We start from the raw sequence: 13,480 nt of genomic DNA on the forward strand, positions 1-13,480 counted from the left end.
TCTCCTCTCTCCAGTGCTGTTTTTCTCCTGCTGTATTCAGCTCTCTCCTTTCAGACGACATTCCAAGCCCACAGCTTGGAGTGGTGCCAGAGAAGCATGTGGGCCTCCACACTGGCTTGTCTGCAGAGTCGCCTTTTATATTTGTTTCTTTTCCTCCTTTCTTCTCCTTCTCCTCTTCTCCAATAGCCTCCTCCTTATTTTCCTTCTTTGTCCTTCTTCACCTCCCCTACTCTCTATAAAGATTGCAACCCTCTTTTTGCTTTGTCCTTCCTCTCCTTGAAATTCCACCGATATGCCACTAAATTGTATCCACTCATGATTAAAGCCCACTTCACATCCCAGCCCCTCTCAAGGTTTTACAGTTTACTTCCTCCTCTGTCCTCCGAACCCCTGCACAAGCGATGTCTTTTATGATAACAGTGTTAGACGTTGCAGTGCTGGTGCCCAACCTGAGTGTAAGCTCATTAAGGACAAGGTCAGTGTTCCCTGGTCTCACTCCTGAGCATCTGGTGCACTGTGAAGCATGATGTAAGGACCAAATCCTCTGAAACAGAATTGTCCTCCATGGGTTTCAGGAGCTTTCTCTGCTGGACAGTTCCCTGCCACTCTTGCCAATTTTGTCATTGGGCATAATCCCTTAGAAGTGCATAGTCATTGCATATCTTTACTTGAAGAGGAGAGATATACAAGCAGAACACTAAAATGAAAGTCTCGCGGGTCCCTGGAATTGCAGGGGACCAATTTAACTCACTTTTCCATTAGACTTTTCTTCTTCTCTATCTATAGTCTCTCCCAACCAAAAAAGATAAAAGATCAAATATGATAGAATGATGAAAAGAAGATCTTTTTTTCCCTAAAGGCTTCTAGGAACCAAATGCCAGGACTGGTAAAATCTATTAGATATCATTTAGTCCAAAATCCACAGTTTATAGATGGTGAAGCTGAGGCCCAATGTGGTTAAAAGACTCACGCAGGAGCCCTCAGTGTAGTCAGCTCAGTACTCAAGCAGCACACCCTGGTCTCTGTTCTAAAATGCTCTGTCTTGCTGCACCCTCCAGTAGGGACACATTGCCACCTGGGGGCTTCCCTGTCTAGCTTCACCCTGTCCTCCACACCTTCCTGTCCCAGCTCATGGTCACTTAATCAGCACAAGATATCTTCATCTTTGCTAAGTATATTACTGAGAGTAAACAGCTTCTAGTGGCCCTGTCATGGTAAGCTTGAGTTCTAAGGAGGGCAGATACTTAACCACAGAAATAAATCCTTATGCTGATTCTGGCGCTTGGCAGCTTTCCTGCAGGGGAATTTCCTCATAATCCACTTAATCATGGCACAGATTTTATATAGATAGTTAGGTAGAGAGAGAGAGAGAGAGATACACATATATATATAGTATTGTATATTGTGCAGGGGTACTGCGGTGCCCACTGCCTCCTTCTCCAGTCAGCTGAGGTGGAGATTGCCAGTTCTAATTCAATGAGCACTAAAGCACTAGGGAAGGTCCCTTTGGCAAGAAGCCCTCTGAAATCATAGGAATGTAATAAGCTGCCTCCAAGGGCAACTGAAGGGCTGCAAGCTGTACTTACCTCAGCAGGAAGACACCAGTGGGGTGGAGGCAACTATGGCCTTGCCTCCTCACCCAGCCTGGGCTCCCCATTTTGACAATCACTACGGTGCCATGCTTTAGCTCCCGTTCTGTTCCCCCAGGAGCCTCTGCACAGAACCCCTCCTGGTGGGGAGGATTCCACTTCAGAAGAGGAACAACTTGTTGGGGAGTCCAGAGAACAGTCAAAACTAGTTCCAAAGTTGAATCCACAAAGGAAGCTGGAGCCACCAAATCCCAACCCCAGACTTGCACTGCTCTCTCCTCTCTGCCTCCTCACTCTACAGTTCTTTGTACTGAGTCCTATTAACAGCCAACCACCAGGCCTGAACCAGGAGCAAGCCAAGCTTCACACAGGACACAGGGGTGCTGCCCTTAGCTGGTGTGAGTGTGACAGAGGGGAGAAGGGAGAAATAGCAGCAGTGGCATAAACTCCTAGACAGGTCAGTAGCCATCTTTTCAAATGATCCAGCAGGCTAAGGAAGTTAGGGCAGGAATGGAGGGCAAGGCTTCCATCACACCTTGGTCAAATCTTCTGAGGTTACATATGATTCAAAGTAGGATTTCACTGCGATCTCAGGGGTGAGGAGGGAAGTCGAACAGAGGAGGAAATGCAGTAAATCTAGAGGTAGGTCATTAGGTTCAAACCCCAGCTCCTTCACTTATTAACACCATGACTTAGGATAGGTTGCTTAACCTCTCTAAGCCACAGTTGCCACATCTGTAAAATAAGGGCAAACCACATAGAGCTCTTATAAGCATTAAAATGAAGTAGCCTACTTCAAACTGTTCAAGACAGTGGCTGGCTCCAAGTAGGCACTCAACAAACTCCAGTTGCCTCTTTCCTTTCAGCTGAGGAGGCTTCTGCCCTGTGGTTTTTTTCCCAGCTGGCAAGCAGAACTCCATGCTTCTGCAACTGGCTACAAATTGGCCCCCAAGGAGCACTTTCCAACTGACTTCCCTGACCCAAGCTAACAGAGCCAAGCTGAGGCCAAGTTGTCAGCATTTCAACATCCGCATGCCCAGAGATCCCACTCTCTCTGAGGCTAAGGAGGGGGCTCCACGCCAGGGCCCAAGTCACATCTTATGTCTGGTTCTCTAAGATTTTTCTTGCACAGGCATGGAAGGCACTCAAAGGCCAGAGGACATAGGGCCTGGACAATCTGTCCTCCTTTCTGGTCCCCTCTCTCCTCATCCTCACAGAACTGAGTGGGCTTCTCCAGGGGCTCCAGGTCTCTTGCAGTGCATGGAACGTCCTTACCTGATGATCAGAGCTCCCCACAATGCAGTCTTGGCCCTGTTTTCATCAACACCTGCCCTCAGCTGCCTCACACACATAAACACTCTGGACCCCCGATATGGCAGACCACACATTCCACACTCTCCCATATCTGTCTTTGTCCAGCCTGTGCCCTCAGCCTGGAGTGCCGTTCCTGGCTTCTATACCCCCTGAAATTCTCAATTCACAAGTCCCTCTCTTTTCTCTGATCCCCAAATTAGCAATGAAATCACCATCCTGAACACACCAATATTACTGTCTACACTGCAAATATAATACTCATTGATTTTAATTCTTTACTTATCTGAAAATATTTTCTGAAACTTACTGTGAGCTAGCTACAATTCTAGTTGTGCACAAACCATTGGCAGCTGGCATCCTTATTCAGCTCTACACCCTCACCTCTCAGCACAGGGCCCATCAGATAGGTGTTCAGTAAATGGATAGAATACGTTTACTCCAGTCAGTTCAGTCTGGACCATTCATGTGTTTGGCACAGTTTCTTTTTATCTTTAGTGGGGCTCAGGGCTACCAGTCCTGCCCTTACACCCAACTTGTGAAAACCATGCTCGGGAAGCCTTACAGAGAGAACTCAGGGTGACAGAAGGTTGGAACCTCCTCACAGAATGATGTTTTTATCAGAGCAGGCTTCCCGAGAAGACATTTCCATGAAACTTGGAAGTGATTGGACCTTGATAATGGCATGAGTACTTTCTTACTGCCTAAGGGTCAGACCCAACATTGATGGCACTGCTCAATTTAGGTGCCTTTGCCCCTCCCCACCAAAGCAAATGCCTCAATGTGCCCAAGCAATAGAACATGTGTTCCTATACAGTTAAGGAAAAAGCACTGAGCTGGAAGTCCCATCCACCCCATCCTGTTGTGCAGGTTCCTCACTTACCAGATGAGGGGCCAAGCCTCATGGTGCTTCCAGATGGTGCTTCCAAGCCTTTCCTCTCAATTATTCCAGATCTTTCTTCTTTCATTATTTCTGCCTGGGGTTGCAAAGAATTATTTGCTGGACTATCTTTATTGTTTTATCTCCCATTTTTTAAAACAAGTTGACGGATATTCTAACCGCCCATTAGAGCTGCTGACTGGTATGAGGTAACCACACCGAGCTGCTATAATTCAAGCCAAAATTAGAGCCTTTGACATTTCAGTTAGACTTTGCAACCTTAACGTGGATCTAAGCACAATTTTTGTTAAACTTTTTGAAATATTGGCAAGAGATTCCAGAATTCCCATTGCTATAAAAGGCCCAAAGAGGTCTGAACTCCCCGGGCTGAAGGCTCTCTCTGGAATCTTGGTCCCTTAGCTCAGAGTGTGCTCGGCTGCAGCAGGTAGGGCTGGGGAGGCAGAGAGACAGGAAAGAGGAGGGCAGGGAAGAGACTGAGGTGTGGAGCCTGAATTCCTCGTTATGTTCCCCCAGATAAGGACTTGTTACAAGGAAAGTGGAAGAGCCTTGCCTTGGCTGGTGACATTGTCATTTCGGCTTTTCTTATGAGCCCTTGAGGGAGGGCCCTGCTTGTGACTCACAGCCCTTGTTCCCCAAACGTACTGGAGCAGAGGAGCAACCTTCCCTACTTCTCTTTCCTTTCCTTTCCCCAAGCCTCTCCTTCTCAGGTGATTCTCCAAGCAAAGTGAGCTCAGAGTCCCAGAACCTCAGAGCTGGGAGAATGTCAAAGGAATTTGTATGGGACCTTGCTGCTAATTTTAGAGATGGGAAATCTGAGGCCCAGAAAAGTCAGGTGCCTTACCCAGGTCACACACACCAGCTGGACATGAAGTCAAAGCCAGAGTTGGGATCTCTAGCTATGGAAAGAGCTCTGGGCAGCGCACTGACCACTGCAAGAGTGGCCTGGACTCAACACTGGGCCTGACTTTCCAGGGCTTAAAGCTGTAGATCTGGAAGAAGCCACCAGATGGCAAGTGGCAGACAAGTACACACAGACCCAGCACCCCTTGTCACTAGACCCATCTCCACTACCCTAACTCTCCTGCATGAGCACATTGACACAACCTCCACACTAAAGGTTACAGGTATGACAGTCCCATTGTTCTCTCATTCAACAGAAATGCACTGCATACCAACACCATACACAGCACTCTGCCACGTCCAGAGACACAAGGTCAAGGGCCGCAGGTCTGATGGGGACAGACATACACCTAACCCTGTGCAGTTGCGGGGGGTGAGCGCAGGTATTCTGCAGACACACGCACACAGCGTTTGGTGGCTGGAGTGGAAGGGGAGTGGAGGTGTGGGGAAGGCTCAGGGAGGGGATATCGGAGCCAAGTCTTGGAGGATGACTAGGAGATAACCAGAAGAAGAAGGAGAGAGGGCATCCCAAGCGGAAGAAAGGCCTGGGAATGAGAAGCCGCACGGTTTGGGAGGTCTCTCCCAGCAGCTCTCCTTTGCTGGGAGATGTGTCTGAGGAGGCCATGAGTGACAGGAGAGCATGGAGCTGGGCCACGTGGGCCTCACAAGCTTCCCTTCAGAGCAGGAACTTTGTCGTTAGGCAATGAGGAGTTATCGAAGGCTTTTACGCAGGAAGTGACCACGTTCAGATCTGTATTTTAGCTAAATTACTTTGGTAATAAAAGGAGGATGAATTGTTGATTGATTAGGCCTGCAAGGCCAAGACATCAGAATGCAACGGGGTAGTAAATGCCAGAGGAAAAAATCGAAAGTTCTGTCTCCCAGCTCAATGTCCCTAGGCTTTGGCCCCATGAAATGCCGGTGGCAGCAGGTAACTGCATGCCAGCTGAAGGGAAACAAGCTCCTCACCCACTCAGATTTCCCAGGTCGAGCTGCTGCAGAGCCCCGCTGGAGGGCTGGCCCTGGGCGTCTGCAGGAATCCGCACGCAGTTCCTCTGCCCACACCTCTGTGTGCTTGGATGGGTAAATGGGCATCAGCTCCACTCCCACCCCTCCCCACCCTCCAAGTGGGGCAGGACCTGTGCTCACTCCCCTTAAGTTCACAGACAGGACATCTCTTGGGGCCAAGAGCCCTCAGGATCCCTCACAGTTAGACAAAGTATGCCTTGGGGGCATTTGTCCAAATAGGCAAAGCTCAGGCTTTCCTGCACAGTTTAACAACTCTACCCCCCTACAAAATTACTCTGTTTACAAAAGTAGAAGATTCTGAGCTGAAGATCTACATGGGTCTGTGAGTTAACAAACACAGACATAGCCAACAAAAAGCTGAGGAGGGAAGAAAGCAGGGACAGACTGTGAGGAGTCCAAGTCCATCCCTATAAAGCAATCTGCCTGTTCCTTCGTATCCATGCATCTATGGAGAGAGGTCAGAAAGGCCACAGACCCGGTGTTAACAGTGCTTATCTCTCAATGAAGGAATTCAGTGATTTTTATTTTCTTTTTTGTACTTGGCATTTTATTTTATAATCATTTGGAAAAGAAATGATTTATATAGAAAATGACACTACGCTCTTCCCAAATAGTGCTGTAAGTTTTATTTTAATTCTTTGTGTCCAGGAAATGTTTTCCCAGGTCTAGGCAGGAGGCTTCCTGCTGGAATGAAAGCCTCCTACCCCACTCCCCACTGAGGGCAAGGCCCCCACCAGACAGAAGACACCCAGAGAAGTGGGAGTTCTCCTCCCACTTAGCTGCACTTGTAGCCCACCCACAATTCCCAGCTTCCTTCTTTCCCAAGGCCAGAACCATGACCTTCTAAGCCTCAATATGTCCCCCACGTGGCATGTCCAGGTCTTCCCTACCGCCTGCCAAGCTAGTCAGAGCTTAGCCAGAGGAGATGGGTCTTCTGCTTCCCTGCACTCTCTGTTCTGTGGAATTGGAGAGGTGGGCTGTGAGAAGCAGTATGCTCCCAGTTCTGCAGCCCCGGCTAGTCACAGGGCTTGCTGAGGGAGGGGGTGGGGCTGAGGGAGGGGGTGGGGCTGAGGGAGGGGTGGGGCTGAGGGAGGGGTGGGGCTGAGGGTGGGGTGGGGCTGCGGGTGGGGTGGGGCTGGGTGGGGGTGGGGCTGCAGGAGGGGTGGGGCTGCAGGAGGGGTGGGGCTGCAGGAGGGTGGGGCTGCAGGAGGGGTGGGGCTGCAGGAGGGTGGGGCTGCAGGAGGGGTGGGGCTGCAGGAGGGGTGGGGCTGAGGGTGGGGTGAGGCTGAGGGAGGGGTGGGGCTGAGGGAGGGGGTGGGGCTGAGGGAGGGGTGGGGCTGAGGGAGGGGTGGGGCTGAGGGAGGGGGTGGGGCTGAGGGAGGGGTGGGGCTGCGGGAGGGGGTGGGGCTGCGGGAGGGGGTGGGGCTGAGGCACGTTCTGTGTGCTAACTTCCATGAAAAGAGCCTCCTAGTCCCTGTTGGAGACAAAGAGGTTGTAGGTTCATTCTGACCTTCTGGCTGATCTCAGAATGGCACTTCTTATGGGGACCTCCTCATATAACCTGCTCAGTCGTGGTGGGGAGAAAAGGCAGAAGATGATTTTTTTTTTTAATGAGAAGTTAAATAGAATAGAATATTTTAAAATTCCAGCCCAATACCTATCACATAATTGCTGAGTTAACAGAAACTGTTACTGCATTTACTACTATTACTATTATTGCTGCTGCTGCTGCTGTTGTTGTTGTTATTATTATTATTATTATTATTATTATTATTATTATTTAGTCATTAGTGACTAGTTTGAGCCAGGATTCAAACACAGGTATTCTGACAGCCAATACCTGTGTTTACATTTTATAATCATATTAATTCTTAACATCTTTCCATTAGCTATAGAGAGACTTAATACACCAGGACAGGGGCCAGGAATATTTTGTTTGAGGCCAAGAATCAGGAAGGTTTATTGCAAGCAGAAGAAAGTGTTTAGAGCTGGGTAGGCAAACTTTTTCCATTAAGGACCAGGTAGTAGGTATTTTGGCTTTGTGGGTTGCACAGGCTGTTAACCTCTGTAGCAGCTACTCAACATTGCAGTCGTGACTCAGGACAGCCCTAGGAAGTATGTAAATGAATGAGCATGGTTGTGTTCCAATAAAACTTTATTCACAAAGATAGGCAACTGCTGGACATGGCCAATGGACTCTGGTTTGGCTGGCCTGGAGGGCTGCACTGTGAGAAGAGACACAAGACAGACTCCGAGGAGCCTCTAGTTCTATAGCCATGTGTCCTGAAGCCCCGAGTGGGGTGCAGAGTCCTATGATCTGCTCCTGCTGGTCTCACTGTGCTCTTCCTGGGGCACTTAGAATAAGTCCCAGCCTGCACACCCCTTGGTATGGTGAATTTCCTTCCCTATCCCCCACTCCACCTCATCTATCCAGCTCTTATTAATCCTTCAGTTCCAGCCTAGACACTTAAATATCACGTCTTTCAAAAAACCTTTCTGACCTCATGCTTGAGTGAAGAGCCCTGGCCGGTGGTTTCCCATCACAACCCCCATCAGACTGTTAATCTCCTCCATCAGGCTGTCACAAACTCTGTGTGTAGGTGTTGAGAAGACATGACATCACGGGGTGGTCATTTTGCTCAGAGTTAACCAGGTAGAGCTTCGGCAAGAGGTTAGTTTTAAGGTGGAAGCCAGTGAAGAGGAACTTGGCAGGGTACGAGGAAGAATAAGCCAGCTTCTGGGGTCTCGGGGCCAGAACTGGGGTGGAGGTCAGCCCTGAGCCCCGGCTGGTGGCATCTGCCAGTCTCAGTTCTGTGGGCACCCCTCCAGACGGAGGTGTCTCCAACAGGCTGTTACCCTTGGGAATGAAAAGCACAACTTTATGAGCACCAGAAATTGGCTAAACTCACGAATTTTATTCATAATAGAAAATTAATGCTTGGGATGAGTGAGCCAGTAGCAATAAGGACCTTTGGTTTCAAATACGAAGGGGAAAGCATGGAGTCATTTCCTAATGTTGAGGGCTATTTCCCCCCTTTATTACATTGCAGCAGAAGTAAATTTTAACTGTGTTCTTTTTGCGGAGGAATGTTGTGCTTTTCAGTTCCAAGAATTTCATTTTATCCGGAGGAAGAAAGGGGCAATCAGATAGCCCTAGCCCTGCTTTGCTCTCTCCTGCTGCTCTGTGCCCTCCCATGTGCCATCAGAATGAAAGAACATATTGGTGCCTTGGTCCTGCCTCCAGCGATCAGGGAGCAGTGGTCAAGGCCCCACGGCACTTGTGCAGCCCAAAGGGGGTCAGCTTCTCCTCATCTTGTCTTAATCCATCAAAGCATCTGGTTCTAGAAGCAGAACCTTAGAGAGTGGAGCAGGGTGGTGGTGGGGAGGCATAGACATGGAGAACAGAAGAAAGGAAGAAGAGAAGGAAGTAAAGAGGAGGAAGGAAGGGAGGGAGGGAGAAGGGGAAGTACTAATAAGTAGCATTTACTGAGAGCAAAACACATTAGGACCTTCCCCTATTTAATCTCATCAAATTTTTATAACAATCCTTGGAGACTTAGAATGATTTGCCCTGCTTTGGAGATGAAGAAATTGGGTCTCAGAGAAGGTAAGTAAAGTCAGAAAGCATGTGACTCAAATCCAGGCCTGTGTGGTTGCTCCCCATGCTGGCCTCTGCCTGTCCTGCCCACCATGCCCACCCTCGCCACAGCCCGCACTGTAGCTGTATGCGCTCAGCACCCGGGCTCCGTCTCGAAACACGTGTGCAGTGAGGAGCAGCAAAGGCACAGCTTGGTAGCATGGGCCATATAATCAAAAGGAAGCAAGGATCTCCAAAGAGGATCAAGGTCAGATTCATAAGAGCTTCTTATAGTCTACACCAATGCGACCGGGTCCCTCTGAGGGTCAGGGAGGCCTGTGGGGCCTCAAGGCCATCAGGCCCCTGTGGTCAATCACACCCCCACCGGCACTGCTTTACGCTCTTCACATAGTCGTCAGACTCCGAAAGCAACAACTGCTTGGCGTGCCTGAAACACTTCTGGTGGTGACTCCAAGCCACAGTGAGTCTCATCCAGCGGCACATAAGGTGGCCAATAATGAATGGTTGCCTTTGGGGGAAGGAAAACATGCTTTAGGAGGAATTGCTTCAGGATGGCTGACTCTCCTCTTACCTTCCAGAATGGACTCAAGGTGAGTTTTGGCCAGGGTACGGATCCCCCTGGTACAGTGTGGATTGGGTTAGGACCATGGGCTTCGTCAGTGTCAGGCAGACCAGACTCAAATCCATACCTCAACCCTCACTGTCAAGACCCTGAACCCTTTGAGCTTCAGGCTCTGTGCCCATAGATGTAATAGTAACACTACACAGGTATTGTGAGCATTAAAGCGGTACAGAACGTGAGGAGTGCAGCTCTCATGAGCCCAGGACCTGTGAGCAGCTATGGTCCTGCTATTATGCGAGACACATGGGAGGTCGATTATTTGTGGGGACACTGAATTCTCAACATGCATTCTTCCCCTAAAACCATCCTAGCTCACCTATCATCAAAACATTACTGAAATATGGCTCATTTTCCCAAATTCCAGGAAATTCAGGTCTATAGAAATTCTATTGTGAGACATAGGCATATGCAATGTCTTCTGTTGCAACTTCTCTCACTATTTACTCCCAGCTCCCCTCCTGCCCCAGCAGATCCAGCATGTCATAGCTGACAGCAAAGTTGAAAACAGAGGAGCCTCACTGGACACTTATGGTCTCCATCAAGTGTCCCGTTCCAAGAGCCACTAGATCATGCTCCAGACATTTGGAAAAGCTTTGCTCCTGCTTTGCTGATGTAATATTTAGGTTCTTCATTCTTGCTCTCTTAGACCATTTCTCTTTTGTAAATCAATCAGTGTAGTGTTTGAATCGAGATGGAATGATGCTCTGGAGAAACACACTGTCCCCAATATTCCCCAATAAAATTAAAAAATAAAAAAGAAGGAATGATGCTCAATTCTCCTTGTAAGCTACCTGGAGTTTAAGACTTTGGTTGACAACTTCCTGTTGTCAAATTGTTCTAACAACATGAATGCTTTCAACATAGAATCTCCCTGGTGTGAACTGGCCTGAAAGATTTTACACCATTGTTTTGCAAGGAAAATGACAAGCTCTTCTGTGAAAGAGAGCAAGTGGTGGCTCATTCACAACATCCCTTCCAGGTGAAGGCTCACTGTTATCAGGAAGGGTGTTAGGCATCTTAACACTTTCAGCAAAGATCTTTGAGAAAAAATTCTGAAATGCATTGCTGCAATTGTCAATCGCAGACAGTGTTGATTCCTAACTTGCTCCCAGGGCCACCGATGAAAGCTCTTGCAAATAGCACTGAAAATCATCTTAATCTAGACCTCTTGAGTTAACTCTTGTAGGAATCGTTAAGGTCATGACTGTGCCAATCTCTCGACTTCATTCTGATGAATTTTAAATGCATTCACCCTCCAAGTATCTCCTCTGATCCTAGAATAAGTTCTCTGTGATCTGAAATCTATTCTCAAAGTGAAAAGGTAAATCTTCAAATGCCTTCAGCCCACTATTAATAATTCTGATTAATCTCGGAATTTTGAGTGCTTACGTTAATTGGAGTTGATTGACCCTTGCTTTAAAATGAACCCTGGATTTGTTATAATCAGGCATGTTAAGGCCGACATATCAGGAGATGATTGCCGTTGAAAAGACAGTTTGTTACTCACCGTTCATATAAGGAGCACACATGCCTCCTCATACAGGGCCACACAGGGAAGCACCAGTATCCCTCAGGACTCAGAAGAGCAAGAGGAAAACATGAACAGAAGAATTTACTGTGGTTGTTGCCGGAAGCAATAGGTGAAGAGGGATAAGCAGCTGAGCGGGATGAGGATTGGATAGTTTGAAAGTTCAGGCAGGCTCTGAGCTATAGAGGTGGTCTCCAGTTGTCAAATACCTGACTCTGGGGTGACTGGGGCAGCGGGATAGTGTCCCAGACTGTTGGACCCTGATAAAAAGAGACAAGTGGGGTATGGGCTCTGGATTTATTGGTTTGCATATCAAAAATGTGCTCATAGTTAAGTTGTTTGCTATCTCTAGGAATTAGCTAACTCTGGAAAGAACAGGGTCCACAAGGCTCCAAGATGTCAAAGCATCATAAATATAGAAAATAAGTAACATGATTAGTACAGTCCATTGCAATGGCTTGTTATCTTTGGGCCATATTTGCTTTTGAATTACAAAATATTTTATTAGTGGTATTATTAATATTATCATTGCTATATACTTTCTGTCTGTAGGCTTCTTTTGGGTCATTACCAATATAATGCTTAATTTGGCCAAGATGAAGCATTAAATTATTCTCTACAAACATCTTGCAGGGTGACCCTGCATCTTCTCATCCAGGAATACTCAAGTGTGCAAAATTGAGGTAAAAGTGTGCAATTCTGTCATGTAAGAAGCTCTGCCCTCAGTGAGCTGTTGGTTCTGTTTGGAAAAGTTATGTCTCTGGATTACCTGATGCTGCTCATAAAAAACATACTTTCAACAAATCCATAGTCGATTTAGTGCCTTGGATCAAAGAAAGGAGAAAGAGAGCAAGTAGATGTGAGAAATAGCCTTATGACAAGCTTGGGTGCCACAGACCAAGAAAAGCCAGCCCACCTCTCTTTGGGCCCTTTATTTTCTTTGCTCTGAGGGTTGGATGGTTGGGAGGGAATTTCCTAGGTGTCTGAATCCCAGGAACCTGGCTGACCAGGAGCACATCACTCGCATACCCCAAAGCAGTGCTTTTGACCCTAGGATAACATTTTACCCCACAAACGGATAGTCCTATACACATTTATTAAATTTTTATTATTTCACAAAATAACACTCAACTTTGTATGTTTGTTTTGTTTTATAATGCTGCCTATAACCTACCAAATTGATTTCACAATCTAATAAATTTTAAACTGTAGTTTAAAAATTCCGTTCTAAAGAAGTACAAAGCCTTCCAGAAGACTCAACTACAAGCCACAGCCAATATCTTACTGGCAGTTAATTTTAATTAAATATATTTACTGTTTATATTAAAATGATGCCTTTAGAGTGTAAAAATTCAAACAACATAAAATTTGCTCCCCAAAAAGGAGAGAAAATAATCTCCCACTCTTGGAGATACCCACCATTTACTCTTCAGTGACTCTCCTTCCAGAATACCCCTTGCATATACACGCGTGCATACACGTATAATTTTCTACAAATGGTATCATACTATATAAGCTGTTCTATGATCTTGTTTCATGCAAAATGTTATTAAAGTATTTTCACTTTAATCACCATTTTTAAAGAGTTACTGTGTTTTATTGTAAAGATTTGCCATAATTTGCTCTACCAATTCATTACTGATGGGCATTTTTTTCGTTGTTTTGTTGTTATAAACAATACTTTTATGAGCATCCTCAAGTATTTATATTTTTGCATTGTTGTAATTTTCTATTTACAGTAAACCTGGCAGTGGACGTATTGTTTCAAAGGATAAATACATTTATATTAGATACGTGTTACTGCCCTAACCTGTCATGACAACCCTTAACAGCACTTCAGATTATCCAAATCCTTACACTGGGTTTTGTCCAACCTTTTTTCAATATGATAATAGAAATATCTCATTATTGTTGCTGTTTGAATGTATTTAATTTTTAGTGAAAAGGAAAATTGTCGCATAGGTTTATTGTGCATATATATCTTTTTTGTATGTGTGTGCAG

The sequence above is a fragment of the Rhinolophus sinicus genome, linkage group LG16, assembly GCF_036562045.2.
Source record: "Rhinolophus sinicus isolate RSC01 linkage group LG16, ASM3656204v1, whole genome shotgun sequence".
NCBI classification, from domain to species: Eukaryota; Metazoa; Chordata; class Mammalia; order Chiroptera; family Rhinolophidae; genus Rhinolophus; species Rhinolophus sinicus.